The sequence below is a fragment of the Coenobita brevimanus genome, chromosome 7 (assembly GCF_032717465.1).
Source record: "Coenobita brevimanus isolate Jiangsu-jjx chromosome 7, ASM3271746v2, whole genome shotgun sequence".
Taxonomy (NCBI): domain Eukaryota; kingdom Metazoa; phylum Arthropoda; class Malacostraca; order Decapoda; family Coenobitidae; genus Coenobita; species Coenobita brevimanus.
The window spans coordinates 6,422,263-6,433,850 of record NC_136960.1 but is presented as its reverse complement, the minus strand read 5'-3'; positions in this window follow the sequence as shown (position 1 = coordinate 6,433,850).

Below are 11,588 nucleotides of genomic sequence, written 5' to 3'. Positions count from 1 at the left end.
GATGGAGTGTATGGTGAAATGCTGAAGCATGGGGGAGAGATAGTAGTAGAATGGATGTGGAAGATGTGCAGATTGACCTGGGAGGAAGGTAGAGTCCCGGAGGATTGGAAGTCAGGTATGATTATTCCCTTGTACAAAGGAAAAGGGGAAAAAGAAGTGTGTGGTAATCATAGGGGCATTTGTCTTCTTAGTACAGTATAATAGGAAAAGTGTATGGTAGGATACTTATTGACAGAGTTAGAGAAAGAACAGAGAAATTAGTTGGAGAAGAACAGGGAGGCTTTAGGAAGGGAAGAGGTTGTGTAGATCAGATATTCATTCTCAGATCTTTAGTGGAAAAGTTTCTAGAGAAGGGAAAGAAGTTGAATGCGGCTTTCATAGATTTGGAGAAAGCATATGACAGGGTGGATAGACTAGGATTGTGGAAAGTGTTAAGAATATATGGAGTAGATGGGAAGTTGTTGAATGCTGTGAAGAGTATGTACGATGGTGCGAAGGCTGCAGTGTGTGTGGATGGTGAACTAAGTGAATTTTTCTCTTTGAAAGTTGGTTTGAAACAGGGATGTGTCATGTCTCCATGGTTGTTCAATCTGTACATGGATGGGGTAATAAAAGAGGTACAAGGTAGGGTAGTGGATGTTGGAGTGGCCCTGGTGAGAGAGGATAGTGTTTGGAAACTCCCTGTACTGTTGTTTGCAGATGATACTGTGTTGTTGAGTGAAGACGAATGGGAGCTGCATGGCTTGGTGGATGAGTTTGAGAGAGTGTGTAAGAAACGGAATCTAAAGGTGAATGTAGGGAAGAGTAAAGTGATGGTCTTTGAGAGTGGTGAAGTCAGTGAATGTACAGCGAGGTTGGATGGTGAGGAATTGGAAAATGTGAGTACGTTTAAGTACTTGGGTAGTGTGATGAGTAAGGATGGAGGTTTGGAGGGTGAAGTGCTTGAAAGGGTACAGCAGGGAAGAAAGGTTGATGGTTCTTTGAAAGCAGTGATAAGAAACAGGGAAGTGAGCATGGAAGTGAAAAAGTTACTACATGACAGTATTGTGATACCAACTCTAACGTACGGAAGTGAAGCTTGGACGTTGTTGGAAGGACACAAGTCAAGAGTGAGAGCCGTGGAAATGAGTTATTTAAGAGGAGCCTGTGGAGTCACATGGAGAGACAGGCTGATGAATGAGGATATAAAGGAGCGTTGTGGTGTTGATGTGGATGTGATAGGAAGCGTTATGAGGAACACACTGAGGTGGTTTGGCCATGTGGAGAGGATGGAGGGTGAAAGACTGACAAAGAGAGTGTATGTGAGTGAGGTGGAGGGGGAAAGAGGGAGGGGGAGGCCGAGGATGAGATGGAGAGATGGGGTGGAGAGATATATGAGAGAGGGGGGTGTGAGTTGGGAGCAGGGAAGTGAAATGGCGGGGGACAGGGCGACTTGGAGGCGATTTGTTTGTGGCCACCCCAAACGGGATTGAGGCGTCTGGCAATAGATAGATAGATGTATATAATTTCTCTCTCTCTCTCTCTCATTTATAGAAAGGTTAAAGTACACACACACACACACACACACACATGCTATAGCCTGTACATATTCCCACATGTCCATCATCCAATTAAGACAGGATTGACTTTTTTTTTTTTTTTTTTTTTTTTTTTTTGGATCACTTACCTTTTATTTTTCAGTACAAAAAGAAGAGACAAACAGAGTTGGATCAACTTACTGCAGCTTTCAGCACCCTGTGGCAAACCATTGATGAGAGCTGCATCCATTACTCTCATCTGCTTGAGCTCACAAAACCTGAGACACAACCACACAGTACCAAGGCTCAGCCAGTGCTGAATGCAGAACTCCCTCACCAATCCATTGATGGTCATGCCTCCACTCTCTCTATCGACATCAGTGAATTTACTGCACCTCAGGTTTTTGATGGGCATATTGCACTCCTGACTGCTGGAGAACAGACTTCACCACAGTCTCCTGCCTGCAAGTCATCTCAGTCCACTGATAGTCCTGTTTCTCCCCAGTTTAAGCTTGCATTATCTCCTTCACCTGCTCAGTCTCATACACATATTCAGGTACATACTGAAGACACTGAGGTGATAACCCTAGATCAGGCACATACTCAAACCACTGAGGTGACATCCCTAGGTGAGGTACATACTAAAGACACTGAGGTGATAACTGTAGATCAGGTGCTTACTAAAGATACTGAGGTGACAACCATAGATCAGGTGCTTACTAAAGACACAGAGGTGATAACCCTAGGTCAGGTGCATACTAAAGACACTGAGGTGATAGCCCTAGATCAGTCTTCCAATAGGGAAACCTCAGAACACTCACATCCATGTGGTGGGGGCTCTGAGGCATAGTGATGAGTTTACTAGTACTGTATTTTTGAATCATAAGTCAAGCCAACTCATACTGTAAGCCTTCTCTGAGACAAATTAATCTTAATCTACTTTGTTCCACCTTGCAGTTAAGTCTACCATGGCACAGTCTGGTTTTATATCTACTTTAGCCCAGTTTGTTCTGAATCAGCCTAGTCTAGCCTGCTTCTGACTCTTATTTCACCCAGTCATTTATTGAATTTACCATTGTTCATTCTGCCTTTGATCTGCATGGGCCCAGCCAGCCCCTAAATATTTCAGTTCAAACCCAACCTGCTCTTTAATCAACTTTGCTCCAGCCTACTTTTGAATCAACATTACCTACATGAGTGTTTGAGTTTCACTCCAGCTAACATGGCCAGTTACATCACCTTGCTTCAGCTACTCAGGGTCAAGATTCACACACAATTTTTGGACTTCCTCAAGTGACTCAGATTTGTCTTTGCAGGAAGGATAAGGGGAGTATAGAATTTTCTCATGTCATTTGTTCTTTATGCAAAAAAAGTTTTCATATGTATTTTTATATTAAGCAAATCTTAGTTGTGATAGGAAAAGCATCTTATTTATTTTGTCTTGTGGGAAGGACAAGGAAAGGGGAGAACACAAACTTCTCATGTCTGTTTTTCTTTTTGAAAATAAGTACAGTAGAGTATATTAATTACTGAAGGCAGAGTATCATGGTAATTTTTGTTTTGAGGTTTTGTAGTAAGGACAAGGAAGAGAGATGGTAAGCTTCCCGTATCTTCTCTCCTCCATCTCCTCTTCCTTCTTGTTCTTCCTCCCAAATTAGGAGTAATTAGGAGTGGACGTTGAGCATGTTTGTGAATACAGGCACAGTTCTTAACCAGCCTCATACCATACTTGCTCTTAGCCATATTTTTGGACCTAACTTTCCCTCAGTCAACTAGAAGGCTACATTATCTTCAGCAGCTTATTACGCTGACATTCATAGTCAGCTCCTAAGATTACTTCCTTGCCAACTTCCAGGTTTACATCCCTCAACTTTTATGCTTTTTATCACCAGTCAGCTTCAATACTTGACTATCTTCAGCAGTTTCTCTCCTTACTTAGGCAACTTCAGAGGTTACTTCAAAGTTTTAGTTTCCCAGTTACTGTACTTTCTAAAGATATTTCCCCTTTTCAACTTCTAAGAGTGCTTTCTAAAAGTTTTCTTAACATTTACCATTGTAAGTGCAGTAGTGGTAAGCATCTAATGTTGCAGCTTCCAGCCATTGGTAAGGTCAGTTAAGGTGCAGCATATGATTTTTTTAATGAATTCTAGTTTTTGGTATTATTAAGACTTTATTTTCTAATGCCAAAAGAATGCTGGAAATTAAGCTACCAGATATTTTTGTATGTTACTGGTGTAATGATAATCAGGTTGTTTTCTATGGCTTATCACTCCATGTTATCACTGTCTTGAATTTATTCCAGTACAGTATTTATCTACTAGAATCCCAAAGTTAATGGACTTTAGCCATGTTACTAAAATTAAGATCCTTAATTATTTATCATCTATTGGTGGCAGAATGAAATAGGTATCTAACCTTATATGATGAAGTGTCCTTCCCAAGATATAAGAAATTGTCAAGGGGAGGAACAAACTAGAAATTTAGTCATAGTTAGTGGTTTGATGGTTCCAGGATTCCAACCCATAGCAGTGCAGTCTGTGGGATTTCATTTGTGATTGTATTGTTAAGATTTTTTTTTTTTTTTTTTAATAGGATTCCAGCCTACTGTATTTAGTGCAGTGTGTAAGAGTCATTTGTAATTGTAATGTTAAAATTTACCAAATTTCTGTTCACAAACAATCTAATTGTTTATTAATTAGCATTAATATCTCTGATCTAACTCATTTTGTAAATTCCCATTAAAATAAAGTGCCCACCTCTCGTATTATTTTAGAAGAGAGAGAGAGAGAGAGAGAGTCTATGGTTTTGCATCTTGAGACCACAAAAACAAGGCCCAACACTGCCCACAGAGCCTGTTATTACTGGAAGGGATATGGAAATTTGCAGAAAGAACTACATGGCGGGGTTTGCCTCTGGTGATGAGCCAACAGGATCGTAGCTCATTGTCAAGCCAGTGAAACACCTTTGTTGGTGAGGTATAAGCAAGTCCATTTAAATCCAAAAGCACTGAAATGTCACCTTATACCCCAAGGATGCTTAGCGTATATTGATGGCTATCTACTTACCAAGTTTCATGCCTTTACAACAAACTATCTGGCCAGTGGCCCTCTTCTGAAGATTTTCGACATGTTGCACTTGGCGTGTATCACATGCCACGTGCACCACCTGGGTGTGATGAAATCTGTCAAGAACAAGTTTTATAGAATTGGGCTATCATATGGTGCAAACCATGCAGAAATCGGCCCAGTGGTTGATGATATATAAGCTTTTAAAAAGCGTTATGGTGGGGCCGCTCATACATATGAAAATGCCTCTACTTGATGAGAGACTCACAAGAGCTTCGTCCTTGCTCGTAATGTTGCTGTTCTGTGCATTGTTGAAGTGTCTGTGGTAGTCTAGTCCATATCTGAGATCAAGGGAGAGGTTTGGGTTTGTGTCACCGGGAGGCTGCTAGAGATCAAGCAGCATGGAGAGTTGCCTTTAGGTTGCCAAGACTGATGCATGCAAGCATGTTCAAGCCTTTGTACATGAAACAAAATGAAACGAACAGTTTAGATGTACTGGTGTTGTACCAACTTCTGTTATAATCGAGCAAATGAAGTTTACTATCAGTGTACGGGTGGGAAACTACAATGAGTGGCCCGATCTGACCATCACAGGTTTTAGAGGCAATTACCATAATGTTTTACCTTATAAAGCTAGAGCAGTTTTTTTTTTTTTTTTTTTTTTTTTTTTTTTCCATGATACCCACAAAACCATTATTGCAGCATAACACTGTGCAGTTCACAATACTGTAATAAGTGTTCTTGCTTACTCATTAAGTAAGCTTTGTTTCATTTTGTTTCAGTTTTTAAAGGCTCCAACATGCTTGCTTGCATCAGCTTTGGTCACCTAGTGGCGGCTGTTCATGCTGCTCGATCTCTGACAGCTTCCTTATTCAGTCCCTTATCCCTGAGATCACACTCAATGACCTTGTCCCAGGTCTTTTTTTGTCCACCTCTTGCAACCCTACCCCTAATGTTAACATTTCTCACATTCTGCACCCAGTTATCATCCTCCATCTCCACATGCCCAAACAATCTCAGTCTACCTCTCCTCATTACAACACCAGTGCCTTCCAGTCCCATCCTACCTTTCAACTCTTCCATCTTAAAACTTAGTCTCCCCAGGCCTCGCACTCAGGGACGCACTGCATCTTCACCTAATCATTGCCATTTTGTACGTTTGAGCCTGCGAATATCCTCTTCCTTTCCTGCACAGGTCTTACTACCATACAGCATTGCACTCCTAACACATGCCGCATACAAAGAACCCTTAGTACGAAGGGAGAGACCATTCAGTGCTAGGAGAGGCAACAGCTCCCTGAGCTTCTTCCAACCACTCCTCACTCAGGCCACAGACCTAGCTCGAGCCCCACCTCCAGCACATAATGTGCCTCCCAAGTAACAAAACTCTTCCACACACACAAGGGACTCGCCATCAAGGTCAATCCTTTCATCATCATCATCATCATCATCATCATTTGGACCTCCTTTCCCACCCTAGGGCAGGGTGAGGGGTAGCAATGTCCAGGGAGCCTAGGTTTGCCCAGTTCAGTGAACAACACACATCATTCAAACCCAAGGAATCCTGGCTCCATCAGATAGGCCAAAAAAAATTTCACCACTTTCCGTAGCTTCACATAAACCTATCTGTTAGTGTACCCCCTCCACAATATGTCTACCCCCGATGTATATATGTCCCCCCCCAATGCATACATGCCCCCACTAAATTTGCTAGGTCAGCATGCTTTCCCACGCCTGAAGACGGCGTTATTGCATCAGTTGATAGCAGACATCCTAGCCGGGCAGACTGTTTTACTGTGAGCTTGTAATAAACTCCTTATCTAGCTGTTTGTACACGGAGTTTCTATCACCAAAGTATTGCAAGTTACATTTGGTAGCAGCGGTGTTTCGAACCATCACATTCTGACCGCCTCCTTGGATTTTTAGTGATACAACAAGATACACGACGTCTCGCATCTGCCAGCCTCGCCCCTTCCTCCTTGCCTCTATACCTTGGCTGTGCTTTTCGAGTGTACCATTTTTCTCACCAGTGCTCACCTCTCAAACCACCGCACCTATACGCCTTGTTCCTGACCGCAAGTGTCACCGTCGCCGACCTACGCACCTGTTGCACCTGTTCCCAGCACCTGTTCCGGACTCATCATAGCTCCTGCCCCCACGGTGCCACTTATCACTGTCTGCCCGCTGTCTGCCCACCACCATTCTCTGCATTTGCAATTCACCAGCTCTACACCTGCCTTGTGCCAACATCTGCCTCACCACCCACCACCGGCCTCCGCCGTCGCCCGCATCTGGTCTACATTATGGAGCCTCCTAAGACAGCCACTCCCTGCCGGTGATTCATCGCAGCGTCTCTTCTCCTCTCCGCCCAGCTGTCTCTGCCCCGCCCCGCCCCGCCCCGCCCAGCCCCAGCCCAGCTACGCCTAACCACCCTGCACGTCATACCTCTCGACACTCCCGTTTCTACTGTGTAACTATAGTATATCTTTCCTTTCTCTAGAGATTATCCTCGATTTTCTCTACAGATTGGTTATTGTAAATATTCCATCTCATTTCCATTACCCCGTTTTCCTCTTCACCTACGTTATTTATTATCCATCTCATCCTTCGCATTTTATTTAAACCATCCATACCCGCACCTTCATTCATTTTCACACCTAGTGTATTCCATTCTCTCATTGTTATTTATACATTTCCACCTACGTATCCATCTTCATCCTTTCATCTTCCATTGCCGCATTAAATGTCATACTTTCCCCGTCAACCGCTTGCCACCAGCCATCTCGACCCGGAAACATCACCTGATCATACCCCGTCTGCCGACTCTAACATGATCACTCATTTACGAAGTGGCAAAGAGTACCACCGCCCTGTACCTTAGACTCCTGTTTCACTTCCCGCAGAATCACTTACTACCCGTCCTACCCTCGTAAATCCAGATACTTCCTCCTCTACTCCTGCCTCTACTCTCCCTTCTTCTTCCTCTACTCCTTCCCCTGTCGTTCCCTCTCCTGCCTCCCTTCATACCCCGTCTTCCTCGCCCTTAACTACCACTACCTTCTCTCTCTCCCACACCTCTCCTGCCGCCACTTCTACACTTCCAGCCATGGCCAACCCTCCACAGTCTATCTATCTCGACGATGCCAATCGTCCCAAATTTACCGGCCAGGACCCAACTTGGTCTGTCTATGATTTCCTCAGAGAAGTCGAAACCGAAATAAATAATAGACAAATTACCGAGGAATCGCTCAAAGTAGCTTACCTCCTCGGTCGCTTGCATCACGGTAAATCAGACATCGGATCCGCGATCCGTGCAGGACATTTCGATAGCATTCGTACCTTTGCTGATTTTCGTACGGAACTCATCAGCTTTTGTTGCCAGCATTCAAATACCGCGTCTCTCATGGGATTCATTAATCTCCTAAACCAACTAGATGAGGACTTGCGCGTCCCAGCGCAATATGCCAAGCTCCGCGAAGCTGCCGCCGCCATGAAAGCAACTAGTAGCGAGATGCTCCAATTACTGGTAGGCACGAAATGGTTAGAAGACAAGAATGGCGTTCCAATGCTTTCACTCACCAACTTTGCTGACTTAATTGGTTACCTCAGATTCCTTCACTGGCTTACTCCTAAACAGCAAGAGCTAGCCTTGGAAATCGGTTTCAATCCAGGAGATAAAATTATTCAGGTCACTAAAGCCATTCATGAAAGAACAGGATCGAACTACACGCGTCAGGGCACCACCCAACCCTTGGCCTCCTCAGTCTGTCACATCTCCACTACCCCAGACCAATCTCGCTCCCGTCCCACCACACGCGGCAGACCTGCCACACATCGCTCTCCTACCGCAGGTCGTGATCAATCTAGTGCCCGACGGAACAGACAATCTTCGATTCTTTGCTGGTACTGTGGTCATCCTGGACATCGAGCACCCAGTTGCGACCGTACACATAAACGTCCTCACTCCCAAACCAGACAGCGTACGCCTTCCCGCTCAAGTCGTCCACACTGCAAATACCACAAATCAAGCACGACTCACACCACTGAGGAATGTCATTACCTCAACCGCCCACAGTCGGGGGAAGCGCCGCGCCCGTATCGGACCAATATCACGTAGAACCAGAAGTACGCCCTACCCACGACGTAGAAACTCCCCGTACTTAGTGCCCTCGCATTCCGTGACTACCTTTGCCATCTAACCATTACCCGAACTGTGAACAGCACTCTGCCTACTAGAAAATGATGGTATTTCTTTCATGCATTACTCAGTGACAGTGTATCCTACAGAAAATACAAAAAAAAAAAAAAAAATGCAGGAAGAACAACAATAGAACTCTCATATCTACTCCTTGTTTATCATGTATCAAACTATTATTGTGTAATTCCCATTATGTTCATATATCCCTTCGACCCTTACTGGATTTGTACCTATTATTCCTTGTATATCTTATATGTTTATATCCTTCTAATTCCCTCCTCTCAATATGGCCATGTCTCCCCTACTGCCCCTGTCTCATCCTTATCCCTTGTCCAAACCTCCCTGGTCCTGCCTTACTACTATAATCAAACACCTTTTCACTCCCGGTGTCAGGAGACACCGTCTCAGCTACCCGGGGGAGTAGTGTACCCCCTCCACAATATGTCTACCCCCGATGTATATATGTCCCTCCCCAATGCATACATGCCCCCACTAAATTTGCTAGGTCAGCATGCTTTCCCACGCCTGAAGACGGCGTTATTGCATCAGTTGATAGCAGACATCCTAGCCGGGCAGACTGTTTTACTGTGAGCTTGTAATAAACTCCTTATCTAGCTGTTTGTACACGGAGTTTCTATCACCAAAGTATTGCAAGTTACATTAGTCATTCTGAACGCTGTTATGTTAAATAGGGATGCCAGATTCCTGATCATGCACTTCTCCGCACAAAATTCATCCATCCAGCTCAGTCTCTTGTCAGTCCTTTAGCCTCACCAACTTCCATACTTCTCTTCCTCACACATTTATCCACCATATCCTTCTGCCTTCTTCTTAGCCTATCTTGCCTCCTCCCTTCTTCAGATGCACTCAGATATACCTTTTTCACCATTCTAATGTCATCCATTCTCTCCACATGACCAAACCATCTCAGAACACTCTCTTCAGTTCTGGTGTCCACAGACTTCCTCACTCTACATCTTTCACGAATCACATTATTCCGTATCCTGTCCACTCTCTGTACTCCACATACATTCCTCAGCAGTCCCATCTCCACTGCTCTTACTCTTGACTTACCATATCCGTGCCACACTATAGTCTCACATCTGTATGTTGAAGTTGGCACTAACACTCCTTATCGTAAGCCTCGCGCTGCTGCGGCCTGCAACACTGAAGCCTATTATTTTATCGAGACCTTCATAGCACCAGTTACTTTCTTTCCTTGTGTCACTCTGCTTTCCACTTCTTTTGCACATTTTCCTCCCTTTTCTATCATTCTGCCCAGGAATTTGAACTCTCTCACGAATTCCAGTCTCTCTCCATTTCTCTCAAGGCACAACACTCAAAGATATCTACAAAATTCTGCACAGGTCTGCCAATCTCTTGTCCTGTGTTTGCAAGCAGAACTGTATCATCAGCATACAACAAATCTGAGATATTCCATCCATCACCATTCATTATCAATGCCATCCCTCTCTCCATTACTCGTGTTTGTACTTCTTTCATCACCCCATCCATTTATATATTGAACAACCACAGGGATATCACACAACCTTGTCGTATGCCCACATTGATCATGAACCAGTCACATAGATGCCCATTTACCCTTACACAGGCAACTCTCAACGGCAGCTAACATCTTTCCATCTACACTGTACATGTGCAAAACCTTCCACAGTCCTTCTCTGTCTACTTTGTCATATGCTTTTCCCAGATCCATAAGTGCCATAAACACCTTATAGTCCTGACACACCTTCTCCACTCTCTGTCTTACTGCAAATATTTGATCCACACATCCTCTGGCAGTCCTAACGCCACCCTGTTCGTCACTCACTAGGACTTCTGATATCTCTTGTACTTTCTCTTTAATAATACAACAAAAGTGATGGTATCAAGGGCTGGGGGTGGTACTGTCAGAGAAGGAGAGTGGCCATGTGCAATTTGTCACAAGGGTGTGGAAATTAATTCCATCTTGTGCAGTGTTTGTGTTAAGTGGGTGCATAAGAGATGTAGTGGTACTAGAGGTAGACTGCGAGATAAGGCTGATTTCATGTGTGTGGTGTGTCGGGGAGAGCATGTTGATATTACCAGGTGTGAAAAGATTGAACTTGCTGGTAAGTCTCTTGAGTGTGTGGAGGAGTTTTGTTATTTGGGAGACATGTTTTGTGCTGGAGGTGGGACAGGAGCTATCTCTGTGGCTGGAGTGAGGAATGGTTGGAAGTAGTTCAGGGAGCTGTTGCCTCTCCTGATATTGAGAGGGCTCTCTCTCTCTCTCCATGCTAAGTGATCTTTGTATGCGGCATGTGTTAGGAGTGTAATGCTGTATGGTAGTGAGTCCTGGGTGTACACCTCATCAACCCCAGCTGCTTTCCCATTTTTTTGCCGCTTCACAGTGTTCTTCACCCCTGTGAGGGTCACATTTCCTGGCACTGCATTCCTTCTCTGTACACCCCCAGAATCATGTTAACAGTCACTTTGCTCTCTCCATTCCCATTCATCAGACTTTCAAAACTTTCTTTCCATCTGGTACTTCATCCTCATGGGTTAATTATCTACCACTTACATCCTTCACACTGTCACATTTCTTTCCACTGTCATTACTACATTTCCACACCTCTTTCCAGAATAACTTCCTGCACCCAGTCGTCTGGTGCTTCATACTGGTATTAACATGTATTTGTGTTGTGAGAGTAAGGTGCATGTTGGTGAATGTGTGTGTTTTAGTGTGAGGAACTACATTATCTATACAGTGAGGGTATGTGCTATATACAATTCATTATGCTGTCACTGGAATTCAGTCTCACACCACAA